General features: G+C 41.3%; 2 long non-coding RNA genes across 4 annotated transcripts in view; both read left to right on the top strand.

Annotated features, from left to right (window-relative positions):
• LOC122211612 overlaps positions 1 to 5,846 on the top strand; it is a 56,871-nt gene extending 51,025 nt beyond the window's left edge. For 2 of the 3 annotated variants that reach the window (XR_006198743.1, XR_006198739.1), the window contains 2 exons: positions 4,531 to 4,716; positions 5,811 to 5,846. This is a non-coding gene — a long non-coding RNA (uncharacterized LOC122211612). Of the gene's footprint in view, positions 1 to 4,530; positions 4,717 to 5,053; positions 5,242 to 5,810 lie in introns of all 3 variants that reach the window. The other variant, XR_006198742.1, reaches the window with a different exon arrangement.
• Positions 5,847 to 5,953: 107 nt separating this feature from the next.
• LOC122211622 overlaps positions 5,954 to 12,608 on the top strand; it is a 32,858-nt gene continuing 26,203 nt past the window's right edge. The window contains exons 1-2 of the long non-coding RNA XR_006198752.1: positions 5,954 to 5,993; positions 7,853 to 8,051. This is a non-coding gene — a long non-coding RNA (uncharacterized LOC122211622). The remainder of the gene's footprint in view (positions 5,994 to 7,852; positions 8,052 to 12,608) is intronic.

Raw genomic sequence — 12,608 nt, 5'->3', positions numbered from 1 at the left:
GGGGCAGAGAGAGAAGGAGTCACAGAATCCAAAACAGTCCCCAGGCTCTGAGCTGTCAGCACAGAGCCTGACAACCCACAAACCATGAGATCATGACCTGAGCCCAAGTTGGACGCCTAACCGACTGAGCCACCCAGGTGCCCCCTGCAACTCACTTAGTATTTAATATCCCACTATTTCTCACAATAAACAGCATTTATCAGCAATCAAGGTGGTATTTTGGTCTCCATCTGCTCACTCTTGTCTCATTTCTCATCTTGACCAGAACCCAGGATGGGGATTGGGGAAAAGAATGCTATGAATGGGAATGTCTCAGAGACCTGAAAAGGAAATAATACTTGTTAAAAGCCAACTAGGTGCTCAGCATAAAGAGAGGAGTCTTACTGATGTTAGTTTATTTGGTTCCCACAACCACCCCCACAGTTGACATTATTTGCCCTTTTCACATAAGAGGAAACTGAGGCTCAGAAAGGTTAAGAAACTTGCCCAAGGTCTTACAGCTAGTGGGACTCTGACTTCAAAGCCCAAGCACTTTCCACTGCATAAGACATTGTCTTTGGGTGCTACCAAGAAGCTCCTCAGGGACTGAGGCAGCAATCTCATCTTCATTAATACTTCAACCTAACCAACTGAGCTAGCAATTAAGCAACATCCAGGGAGGCAAAGATGATACAGTCAAAGAGCAAGGAAGAAGGCGGTCATAAAATTCTAGACGGAAAAATATCAAGAAATTTTATTTTTCCCAAAATTTCTTGGAGACTTTTGGACTTGTGCTGCAAATAATGCTCTGGCTTCCCAGGTGTAAAATAATTCAATTATACCTGGTGGTGGTGGTGCTGCTGCTGTTGCTGTTTCTTCTTTTTAAAGAATTTCTTTAAGTTTATGTATTTATTTTGAGGTGGGGAGGGGCAGAAAGAGAGGGAGACCAAGAATCCCAAACAGGCTCTGTGCTGTTTGCTTGAACTCCCAAACCGTGAGATAATGACCTGAGCTGAAGTCAGACACTTAGCCAACTGAGCCACCCACGTGCCCTGATCCCTGGTCCTTCTTAAGTCAGACCACACGTTATGCTCCTCTGAGACTGGCCTCAGCACTGTTGTCCCTATGCCTGTACTTGCTATTAAAAGACAAATGTATGTCACATGGCCTTACCTTCATTATAATGAATAATGAATCTCTTCATAGTATATGAAAACAGAGGTAGTGAACTGATAAACAGAAAGTGATATTTAAATGCCAGCCCTAGGGGCTGACCCTTTAAAGAGACCCTTTAAAGAGCTAAAGATGTTTTGATCTGACACTGAAGGATAGTCAGCTGGTGGGCTAAACCACAGTCACTGAGAGGGCCAACAATTCCCCACATGCCAAGGAGCTAAGCAGCATTTCCAGGAGCGAAAACCCCAGTACTAGTTTCTTCTCATCTTTCCAACAAAAGCTCAGAAAGTACAAGGGCACCCAACAGGCCACTAAGCACATTCTCACTCACCCTCCAGGGAAATCTGATGCTGAAAAATGGACCTTTTCCAAAATAGTGGTTCAAGCCAGATGAGGAATTACAGAGAAGACAGCCTTCCATGGAAAATACCCTGCCTCCAAATCCCCAATGTCTTCATTAGGGAACTGAAAACACAGGCACACCAGCTGGTCTCAACTGCTTTGAAGCACTGTGGTACAGTGGAAAGAGCCCTGCTATTGAGACGGCAACAAGAGACTAGCCTTCTAGTCCCCAACTCTGCCGAGTCTTAGCTAGGTGACCTTGGCAAAGGTACTTAACTTCTCTGGGCCTCACTTTCCTCATTTCTTAAATGAGGTTTGACTAGACTATGATGTCTTCTGGTTCTGAAAGCCCATCTTTCATCTTTGGATTAGCATCTTACATTTAAAGAAAATTGAAGCAGATTCTTGGGTGTTGTGTTTCTCAAAGATTCTGTTATTCCAGCAATCATACCTCTCACCTGTTCAGTATTCTTCTTTGGCTTCCCTTCTTCCACAAGAATAAATCTAAATTTTTCAGCATGGCGTTCAAGGCCTTTTCTGATCAGCCCATGCCTATCTATCCAGCCACCCTCCCCTTACTCCCACCAATCACTTATTTTACACTGTGGCAGCACTGGGCTAATTATACTCCCCCGTAATACACTTACTGCAATATCGGATATTTATTGAGCATGTATTCTGCGAGACACTCACCTTGGTAAGCCTTTGTACATACTGTTCCTGTTTGCTTGGACTGCATTGTATTAATTAAGGTAGAGCTTGCTGCTATAACAAACCAGCTATATCATACCAGTAGATTAACACAATAGAAGATTATTTCTTTGTCATGTAACAGTTCGGTGTGGCAAGCAGCCTTCCACCCAGGGCCCTTCGATTTTGCAACTCTGCCATCCTCTAAGCTTGAGAGTCCTTTACTCCCAGAGCTAACAACTGAGGAAGAAGAGGAAGAAAAGGCACACTTTATTTCTTAACCTAATCCAGAAATGATACACATCACTTCTGCTCACATCCCATTAATGAGAACTGGCCACTCGGCCCCACGTAGATGTCTAGGGGATTGGCAATTGGCTGGGCCACTTCCCAGAAGAACATCATACTGTGAAGAAAAGCACAAGTCTTTGATGATCAACCAGCCATGTCATGCCCTTCCTTGACTTGTCTACTTAGCAAAGGCTTATTCACCCTTCAAACTTCAGTCCAACTGCTACTTCTTTTGTGAAGTCTTCCTTGACTTATGTAGGCAGATGTAGGTCCTCCCTATGCCCCACTGCACTTTTCACATTTCTCCATTATGACAGTTATCATACTGTACTGTGTGGTTTGCATGTCAGTCTACTCAACTGGATTGTGACCCTTGAGGGCAGGAATCTTGTCTTTTCATTTTTATATTTAGAAATCTTAGCATAGTGCCTGGTAAACAGTAGTTTTACAATGATATTTAATGAATTAATGAATATTATCAGTGAATGAATGAATGATTACCCTAAAGAAAAACAATTGGTCTTTTTTTTTTTTTTAAAGTAGTCTCTCTGCCCTATGTGGGGCTTGAACTCATGACCCTGAGATTAAGAATCGCATGCTCTACCTACTGAGCCAGCTAGGCACCCTAAGCAGCTGGTTTTTATAGAGGAACAAAGACCTCAGTTAAAATCAAAACAAAATAAAGCAACTATTTGGTGATTCAGGGTTATCCAAACACTAAAAAGAAAATAAACCTCCCATACAAATACTTTAATTACATTAATAATTTACACTATTATTTATTTATTTATAATGTTTTTCTTGAGAGAGAGAGAAAAAGCGAGCATGAGTGGGGGAGGGGCAGAGAGAGAGGGAGACAGAATCTGAAGCAGGCTCCAGGCTCTAAGCTGTAAACACAGAGCCTGACACGGGGTTCAAACTCATGAATTGCGAGATCATGATCTGAGCCGAAGTTGGACGCTTAACCAACTGAGCCACCCAGGTGCCCCTGCACTATTGTTTATTTAGAATCTGTCGCAGAGCTTAATTGAAATAAGTAAATAAGTAAGTAAGTAAGTAAATAAATAAATAATAAAAATTTTAAGGTCTCCTGGCTGGCTCAGTCAGTGCAGTGTTCCACTTCTGATCTCTGGGCGGTGAGTTTGAGCCCCACATTGGGTGCAGAGCTTACTTAAAATACATATGTACATACATACATATATAGAGTCTGTTTCTCACATAAGTTCCATGAGGGTAGGGATCTTATATGTTTGTTCTTTGCTCTGACTCCAGTACATAGCACATTCTCTGGAACATAGTAGGTACTCAACAAATATTTTAGAATAAATGAATGGCTAAAGAAATTAATAAATACATGATTGAAGACTGAACCCTTAATCCCATGAGCCATATAATAAGTGCATGGCTTGGATTATAAAAGCAAAGTGTGGAAACTTACCACCACAATTAGAAAACCAGTAGAGGGGGGCGCCTGGGTGGTTCAGTCAGTTAAGCGTCTGGCTTCAGCCCAGGTCATGGTATCATGGTTCATGAGTTCGAGTCCCACATCGTGCTGACAGCTCAGAGCCTGGAGCCCGCTTGGGATTCTGTGTCTCCCTCTCTCTCTGCCCGTCTCCCCCCCCCTCCCCCCGCCCGCCACCCGGCTCACACTCTCTCTCTCAAAAATAAACATTAAAAAAAAAAAAAAAAAGGAAAAGAAAAACAGAGCAGAGTGTACATGAGGACCTTGCCTTCATTACCTTGTCCGATCCATGTTATCATTCTCTTTACATAAGATGAACAAACATCATTGGAAGAAGCTAAAATCTCAATGGGAATAGTAGCCTATGAGTAAATGAGGACAAACCGATGTCTCTAAAATGGTTGCACTATGAAATAGCCTTTGTTAATTGGTAAATGAGAGAAGGAGGAAGCACGAGTGCAGACAGTTACAGAGTTCTGACAGCTGAAGAGTATATTGATTGAGAAAAGACAACATGTTTTTTATAACTTTTGACGCGGTATAGAGATAGTTCTTTAAATGTTTATAAAACATTTATTTTCTTCTCATAGGTGCCTTGTGGCAAAGCTTGGTTAGATATTATATATGGCTTCTGATGATTATCTGCCAGACTTTGTCATGGTAACCATCTAACCAGAAGAGCAAGGTACAAGTACATGGGCAACTTCCAAATCAGAGCCTCTGCACAGGCTTAATCCAGGTATCTTGAAACTTTGGAAAATCCTAAATATAAACAGGTACGTTCACGGTGTGGACTGATTTGTGGTGGTGACGAGGTTGACACTGATATTGACAGATGGGCTTTTTCCAAAAACTGACCAAGATGTTCATGGTAGGTGTAGGCATGAAGTGACCTGAAAATAAGGCAGCACATTTATTTTGCATACCTTTGATGATATACAAGAACAGAACAATCAACCTGCGTAAGGGAGCTATCTGTCTCTCCTTGTGGGAGAAACTGCTATGGGCTGGACACACAGCTAGACTACCTAGCCTCTCTTGGAGTTGGGCAGAGCACTGTAAGTGGGTTTTGGCCAAAAGAAAATGCATGGAAGTAATGGGTGCCATTTCCAGGGCTTCCCCATAAAAAGCCTCCCGGACAGCGATGGCAGATTCTTTCCCGTTGGCTGCATGGAAAGAATTCTGAGAACTTAAGGAAGATAGAGCCAGAAGCTGGAAGAAGCCTATATCCTTGATTTACTTCATAGAAGACTGACCAGCACATTCCACATACCTCGACCCCTACCAATTCACATTGAACTGTATGTGATAAGAACAGTACATTTTAATTAGGTCAAACATTGAGATTTTGAAGTAGCTTGTTGTAAGAGTCGATGAAATAGTCAACCCTATTTCCCAACTTTTCTCTTGGTTGCAAGTAGTAAGAGAGACCAGGGTAAATTTCTGGAGTGTCAGAGGATTGAGATAAAAGAAGGTATCAGAGACCAAGCTCACCATAAGGGAATATTGCATTTAAGGGGATTCTGGGGTTAATTTTAAAGCCTTAGAAATTCACAGAGCTGAAGCCTTGCATGGTAGCCTCTGCTTATCTAACCAGTCCCCTCTGGACACTATTCACTTTTGGAAGAACAGTGAATAACCATCTCCAAACCAGTTCATATGAATCCCAAACACAGCCTATTCAATTTAAAATGCTTAGGATCTAGTCAGACAATACCACCTTTAAACCTATCTTGCTTCTGCTTTTGTGTTTTGCTACACATAGTGATTAAGAAAAATAAGTTGGTAAGTAACTTTGTGTTAGGAGGTATATATATTTTTTTTTATTTAAAAAAAATTTTTTTTAACGTTTTATTTATTTTTGGAACAGAGAGAGACAGAGCATGAATGGGGCAGGGGCAGAGAGAGAGACACACAGAATCGGAAGCAGGCTCCATGCTCTGAGCCATCAGCCCAGAGCCCGATGCGAGGCTCGAACTCACGGACCGCGAGATCGTGACCTGAGCTGAAGTCGGACGCTTTAACCGGCTGAGCCACCCAGGCGCCCCAGGAAGTATATTTTTTTAAATGATTACACAAGGTTCGATTGAGCACAGTACTAATGGGCAATTACCAGGGAGCCAAACACTGTGGCAAAAATGAGGTCTCTGGGTGGCTGCCTGAAGATGTTTTTGGGAAACTTTTGTTTACTTATCAGACTTTGAAAGCTAAATCCTTTTTCAAATAGCCTCTGGGTGTTAAGGACAATAAATAAAGATGTACTGATTGAAAACATTTAGAAAACAAGTTGTTACAGTCTTTAAAATAACAAGGTATTAATTCAGTTTAAGACAGAATATTCCACATTCATTTGGCCTGCTCCACAGAAACACCTAGCTTAAAAGCTGGGTCCTACAGGGCGTCTCTGTAAAGATGCTCTACCAAATGAAATTTAGCAGGGGCCTGGGACAAGGGCTCTGGAAATTGCTGATAGCTTCTGGCTGTCAGTTGGGAACTCGAGCTTATTTATGGAAAGCAGGGGAGGGACAACTGATCTCCCTATCTTGGGGGTGCCTACAGAAAGGGATGAACTGGGAAATAGCCAAGGCCCATTGGGAGGAAGAGCTAAGAGATTTAGGAGGAAAGTTTCATTGTTTAGAGGAGTCCCTATGGGGCTGAGATGGAAGAAGCTGACTTGGGACAGTACTTTTCAGGAAATAAAGTCTATTGCCCCATTTTCAAGGAGTGCAAATTAAGCTTTGATGATCCTCAGACTTGCCTCATCTCTTCCACAAACTTCATCTTTTGTTCCCTTTCCCAAGACACTGCATTCCTGCTTCCTTCCCCCCAAAACCCCATGTCTCCATAAACAGTCAGATAGCCAGGAGCAGACCTGGTGCTTCTTGAAGCTCATCACCAGAGTTATGTCAAAATAGCATAGGAGGGGTGCCTGGGTGGCTCAGTCAGTTAAGCATGCAGCTCCTGATTTCGGGGTGGGTCATGATCTCACGGTTCATAGGATCAAGCCTGGCTTTGAGCTCTGCAGTGACAGCCTCTGAACCTGCTTGGGATTCTCTCTCTCCCTCTCTCTCTGCCTCTCTCTCGTCTCTCTCTCTCTTAAAATAAATAAATAAACTTAAAAAAAAAAACTTAAAAAATCACACAGGAATCCAGCAAGGAGCAGGTGAGCTTAAGGAAGTGTTGCTTAGTTAGGGAGCTGAGTATCTCCCTCCGAGGATGCATTCATCAGCTCAGAGGATGTGCCGTATCTTTTTGTACATCCCTTAGTCAGAGCCCTCAGGACTTGACATGAGTTCTTAAGGGGATATGGGTGTGAGCATGTAGAGCTATGTTCTATGAGTGCTTCCCAATCTCTTTTCTCAGTGATCAGAATCATTTTTCCCCCCTAAGAGCTCTATGCTTTGTGAGATTTTTATCTACCAAATAAATCACATTTATAAAGAAAACCTATTAAATATTTACTGAGTACCATGTATTATATTAATGAGCGCTTTATACCCATTATTGAAAGTCCTCAAGTAGTGTGAAAACTGTAAATTACTACTTCCATTTTACAAGCAAGTAAACTGAGGTTCAAGAGATGTTAAGTACATCGCCCAAATCTTATTGCTAGAAAATAAATCCTGGCCTCATCTCCACACCCACATTCTTTCCAGTATACTCTGTCTGCTCTCTATAGACAGCACATGCAGCCAACCAGAACTTCTGAATATGATGATACCTTCTTTACAATGATTTAGTATGGCATAATCTCCTCATCGTCCAGCACCCCTCCCCCCCAAAGAAAGGAAAGAAGCTTTCCATTATTTAGTCAACCTGTTCAAGCTTTATTGTGAGTAAATCTGCAATGTCTTTGGGGCTTTTTTTGAAGTACTGGACATGATTCAAGTAATTCCATTACTATCCTTATAGAACTGTGAGATCCTAGAGAAGCCAGACTGGAAACTGGAATTTGCAGTTCGAAACAAATGGAAGTTGGACAGAGGGAGTTCAGAACACAGATCAAGGCATGGACCTCCTTCTCTGGGATTCTCCCTCCCTAGGATTCTCCTGTTCCTTCGATTCTATCAAGTATTCAGTGACACAGTGCTGTACCACAGGTTGATGTAAGGTAGGAAATCCTTCGGGAACACAGAAATTGGTGGGAATAGGGGGAGTCATCAAAGCATACCAGCCTAGGATAATGAGTGGCAAAATAAGAGAAGAAAAAAAAATGAGTGAGAAGGGACAGGGACAAGGAGAGAGGCAGAAGAAGAAGAAGGAAGGACTGGAAAAGAAGGAAAGAAGGGGTTATATATAAAGAGGAAAAAAAGAAGAGAAAAGAAAAGGATGGGTGACTCTTTACACTATTTGGTCTTGTAAACTGCTTGTGTGATCTTCATTAGCAAGTGTAGTAATCCCCAATGGAAACTATAGGCATGTGTTGCTAGGTTCACTGGGAGTGCTGCTATTAAACTATCTCCTCAAAGGGACCTTTGCCACCTCCCTCACCCAACTAGTAACTTTGAAGCCAGAATCTTAAAAAAATTACAGAATAAATGGAGAAAAAGGATATTGTCAATTTCCATTGTAAGAGGAAAACTGGTAGTCCCATACCCTAAGGTTAAGTTCTCTCCTGTGACGCAGAAAGTTCACAACAACTTAATCTTTGTGCTGGCCGAAAAACAAAATAACAACAAACACACACACACACACACAGACACAAAACCAAGCAATAACAACCAAATAACTCCCTCTGGGTATCCAGAAATGCACAACAACCCTGATCAGAGTTTAACTGATTTGAATATTTACTTGCTGTAAAATAAAAGTGTTGATTTTAGGATTAAAAAGAACTAATTTCCCTTAGAAACCAAATAATTCTAGTTAAAAAAAAATTTTTTTTTTTAATGTTTATTTATTTGTGAGAGAGAAGGAGCACAAGCAGGGGAGGGTAGAGAGAGACAGAGACACAGAATTCAACGCAGGCTCCAAGTTCTGAGCTGTCAGCAAAGAACCCTACACCAGGCTCGAACTCACTAGCCATAAGATCATGACTGAGCCAAAGCAGGACACTTAACAGAATGAGCCACCCAGGCACCTCTCAAATTCTTAGTTTTTTTTTTTTTTTTTTTAATTTTTTTTTCAACGTTTTTTATTTATTTTTGGGACAGAGAGAGACAGAGCATGAACGGGGGAGGGGCAGAGAGAGAGGGAGACACAGAATCGGAAACAGGCTCCAGGCTCTGAGCCATCAGCCCAGAGCCTGACGCGGGGCTCGAACCCACGGACCGCGAGATCGTGACCTGGTTGAAGTCGGACGCTTAACCGACTGCGCCACCCAGGCGCCCCTCAAATTCTTAGTTTTAATAATGAAATCCCTTAACCTCGTTGCTTATATTTTCTTCCCTTCTCAGTGCATTTCTAGTCAGGGTACACTAAATTCTACTCACAAAGAAGAATAAGGCTGGCAATGAACTTCATGATGTATATAAATATATATTTATAAACCAGTTATTTAGTTTATAGTAGCTAAAGACAAGAGACAAACATCAAAGAGAACAGATGCATACTTTTTCCTTACTCTAAACAGTACTCAAGAAACATCAAGCGGCACCTGGGTAGCTCAGTCTGTTAAGCATCTGACTTCGGCTCAGGTCATGATCTCGTGGTTTGTGGATTCAAGCACGAGCCCCGTGTTGGGCTCTATGCAGACAGCTCAGAGCCTGGAGCCTGCTCGGATTCTGTGTCTCCCCCTCTCTCTGCCCCTCCCCTGCTCCTACTCTGTTTCTCTCTCCCTCTCAAAAATAAAATAAACATTAAAAAATTGAAAAAAAAAAAAAGGAAATATCTAAAGATCTGTCTGTTCTGCACCCAAAGAAAATGCTCATCCTTAATTAAAAAAAAATTTTTTTTTAATGTTTATTTATTATTGAGAGACAGAGACAGAGCATGAACATGGGAGGGGCAGAGAGAGGAGGAGACACAGAATCTGAAGGAGGCTCCAGACTCTGAGCTGTTAGCACAGAGCCCGACACGGGGCTCGAACTCACAAACCCAGAGAAATCATGACCTCAGCCGAAGAGACACTTAACTGACTGAACCACCCAGGTGCCCCTCATCCTTACTTTTTTATTCTAGAGTCTACAGTGGTTTTGGAGGGGGGAGAGGAGTGGCAGGTGGAGGATGAGTTCTTTTAAAGCGCCATGAAAGGGCGCCTAGGTGGCTCAGTCAGTTAAGTGTCCAACGTGAGCTCAGGTCATGATCTCACAGTTCATGGCTTCGAGCCCCGGGTCAGGCTCTGTGCTGACAGCTCAGAGCCTAGAGCCTGCTTCAGATTCTGTGTCTCCTCTCTCTCTCTGCCCTTCCCCTGCTCACTCTCTGTCTCTCTGTCTTTCTCTCTCAAGAATAAATAAACATTAAAAAATTTTAATAAAAAAATAAATAAAGTGCCATAAAAGATTCTCTTAGGGGAAAAAAAGATTCTTCTGTATCTGAATTCCCAGTGTTTAGACTCTTTTTAGTAAGTGTTAAGTCAAAAGATCTATTTGCCGATGGTTAAATTCTGGCTAATGAGCAATTTCAGAGGAACTTCTTCTAGACCCAGAGAAAACATAGTCTCTGTTAGACTTCATATTCCAGAAATTTCTGCTCTGATTGGCCACCCTCAGAGATAAACTTGAACTTCTGTGTCTACTCCATAAAGAGGATAAAGCCTCAGTCTTAATCCTCTTATCCTTTATACAGGATAAAGGTTGTCTCCTAGGTGCTAGGCAACAACTCAGAGCCCCTTTATCTGAAACTTCAAAGTAGGGATAATCATTTTAAAACAGCGTAAGTGGTCAAGTCCCCATTTTTAAAAACACATTTTTTAATAAGGTATCATCACTTTAACCTAGTGATCAATATCAGGTTTAGCAATAGTGGGACAACGAGATATTACGTACAGCTTAATATGAGGTAGTAGGAAGTACACAGCATTACTTATGAAGAATTCTTACCAAAATATTGAACCTGATTCTTATCAAGCCTTTAGACAAACTTTGAGCTTACCAAATAATACAGAGGACAGAAGAACAAGTTTAACAACACCATGAGAAAACAATCAGACAAATCCAGAAGGTAAGACATTGTGTAGAATAATTCGCCCAGAATCATCAAGAAGTCAGTGTCTTAAAAACAAAATGTATTAGGGCGCCTGGGTGGCTCAGTTGGTTAAGTGTCCAACGCTTGGTTTCGGCTCGGGTCATGGGCCCCTGCGTCAGACTCCGTGCTGACAATGTGGAGCCTGCTTGGATTCTCCCTCTCTCACTCTCATGCTCTCTCTCTCTCTCTCTCTCCCCCTCCCTGTAGGCCCCTCCCCCACCCACTCTCTCTGTCTCTCTCTCTCAAAAACACATAAATAAACTAAGTAACTAAATAAATAAATATAAAATGCATGTGGGTGTGACACAAGGAGACAGTTCTAGAATTCTCCCCGCTTTGTTTCTATGAAAATATTTTCTATGTTAATGTGGGAAATAAAAAATAAAACAATCTTTGTATATCTCAAAAAATTCTTTGTCCATTTTTATTATTTTTTTAAATGTTTTTTAATGTTTATTTATTTATTTATTTGTTTATTTATTTTTTGGTGATGATATTATTTATTTCCTTGGCAAGATCTCAAATGGAACAAGAATTGGAACCCTATTGAAAATTAATTTAACTGAATGGCAAGAACACCAGAAACACTTTGGACATTCTTTTTCATTTAATATCTAACATGTTCAAGAGATATAAATTACCTCTATACAGTTCAACTATATTCAACGTATTTGTCCAGCATTCCCATGAAAGACAAATGTAATTAATCGGACCCCAATTTATTTATTTACTTATTTATTTATTTGCTTTTCTTTTTTTTTCCAGCTATTACAAATTTTATTTTATTTTTTTTCAATATATGAAGTTTATTGTCAAATTGGTTTCCATACAACACCCAGTGCAATGTTTATTTATTTTTGAGAGAGAGAGAGACAGACCATGAACAGGTGAGGGGCAGAGAGAGAGAGAGACCCAGAATCTGAAGCAGGCTCCAGGCTGTGAGCTGTCAGCACAGAGCCTGATGCAGGGCTCGAACCCAGGAACAGTGAGATCATTACCTGAGCCAAAGTTGGATGCTTAATCGACTGAGCCACCCAGGAGCCCCTCTTTGTCCATTTGTAAATTGGGTTAAAGTTTTAAGTCAACGTGTAAGTATTATTTATTTATATATTTTAAATACAAGTTTCTTATCTGATATAGGATTTGCAAATATTTTCTCCCATTATGTAAATTGTCTTTTCGCTTTCTTAGTGATATCCTTTAAAACATGCAAGTTTAGGGGCACCTGGGTGGCTCAGTCAGTTGAGTGTCTGACTTCAGATGCTCAGGTCATGATCTCGTGGTTTGTGGGTTCAGGCCCTGCATCAGGCTCTGTGCTGATAGAGCCTGGTGCCTGCTTCAGATCTGTGTTTCCCTCTCTCTCTGCCCCTCCCCTGCTCCCACTCTCTGTCTCTCTCTTCAACAATGAATAAACATTAAAAAAATAAAATAAAACATGCAAGTGTAAATTTTTTTCTTAATGGTTATTTATTTTTTAGAGAGAGAGAGAGAGAAAGAGACAGAGTGTGAGTGGGGGAGGGGCTGAGAGGGAAACAGAATCCGA

This window comes from Panthera leo, chromosome A2 (assembly GCF_018350215.1).
Source record: "Panthera leo isolate Ple1 chromosome A2, P.leo_Ple1_pat1.1, whole genome shotgun sequence".
NCBI classification, from domain to species: Eukaryota; Metazoa; Chordata; class Mammalia; order Carnivora; family Felidae; genus Panthera; species Panthera leo.
The sequence above is the reverse complement of the archived record's forward strand: the minus strand, read 5'-3'. Positions and strand labels throughout refer to the sequence as shown.